The sequence below is a fragment of the Arachis ipaensis genome, chromosome B09 (genome assembly GCF_000816755.2).
Source record: "Arachis ipaensis cultivar K30076 chromosome B09, Araip1.1, whole genome shotgun sequence".
Taxonomy (NCBI): domain Eukaryota; kingdom Viridiplantae; phylum Streptophyta; class Magnoliopsida; order Fabales; family Fabaceae; genus Arachis; species Arachis ipaensis.
Window position 1 is genome coordinate 16,195,619 of NC_029793.2, and position 1,508 is coordinate 16,197,126.

Below are 1,508 nucleotides of genomic sequence, written 5' to 3' on the forward strand. Positions count from 1 at the left end.
GTGTTGGGCGCTGAAATTGGGAAGAGAGAAAACCTACCTCTCTTTGATCTTCAAACCACCATAACTTGAGCTACGGAGCTCCGATTGACGAGCCGTTTGCGGCCTGGGTGTTTAGGGATGCTCCAACATGGATTCTAAGTGGGTTCTATCCCTACTTCATATGGGCTGAGATAAGAAGTGTTCAAACCCTTGTGATTTGTCATTTTTATGAGCCCTAGGTTGATGTATGTATGTGATATTGGTTATGTTAGTGTATTTGGTGATGTTGGTGCACAATTGGGAGATTGGTATTGCTTGAGGAGCTTTGGTGAGGCTTGGAGCTAAGGTTGGTGAAGACTTCCATAGAAGAGGCTCAATTGGTTTGGCTACAAGGGGTACGGTTTAAGTTTCATTTAAGTACCGTGTGTTGTGATGAGAATTCCTAGGCTAGATGCCCCTAGGATTAAGTTTGGATTGTGTAAATGGTTGGTGCTAATATGCATAGTTGGTATGTAATGTGAATTAATGATTGGGTTGATCATTGTGTGGCCTTGTATGCTTGGTGTATTGAGAATTTTGATGTACTGGGTAATGAGTATTGATTTGTGGTTTATGCATTTAAATTGTGAAATTGGGCCGGAGGCCGTAAATTTTGGGCCGGAGGCCGGAAGAGGTGAGAAAGGTAAGTTGATGTGTGCATTGTATGATGACACAAGTGATTGGATGAATTTCAGATAATGAATATATGAATGATTGGGTTGGTTATTGAATAATAAGGTTTGAGGAGTTGAGGTGTGGGATTTCGTAAATTTGACTGCAATTATATAGATGAGGTATGTTTGGTTTTGGTTGAGATATATTATATGGTCATATATGTGATTATGATTATTGATGCCTTGATGGTATGATGATGCATTAGAGATATGTATGTCGTGATATATGCTTGAGGAATGATTAAGGTTGATTTGTGGGTGAAGCCACGTGATAGTGAGTACGATATTGATTATGTATAATGATGGTTGATTGGAAATAGTGTTGTTGAAATTTGGCATGAGAAAGAGTATATGATATGTAAATGTGTTTGAGTTTGAGAAAGTGTCAACGTGCGAGTTGAGGAGGCTTGCTGTTGATTTTGGTATATTTTGATTGATTTCAAAGAAAAGGCTGAAATTGGCATGTTTTGATTGATTTTGAAAAGAGTTGAAAATGGCTTGTTTTGAAAATGGAACTTTGTGGTTTTGTATGGAAACATGGTTTTGGGGCATACTTTGACGGGACATAACCTGGACTACAAACCTCCGTTTTCTGCCAAATCTGTTTAGAAATAAAATTGGATCCGGGATGTCCATGCCATTCGAAGGACGGGTGAAAAACGATTTAAAACGAGAGAGTTATGTCCGTCGGAAGATTGGGGATTGAATCTGTAAATTCTGCAGCTTTTAACTTAGAAAATTTTTAGCAGAACGACCCTACGCGCGTAGGCGCACCTAGCGCGTGCGCGCCGTTCTTCCAGAAAGCACCATCCACGC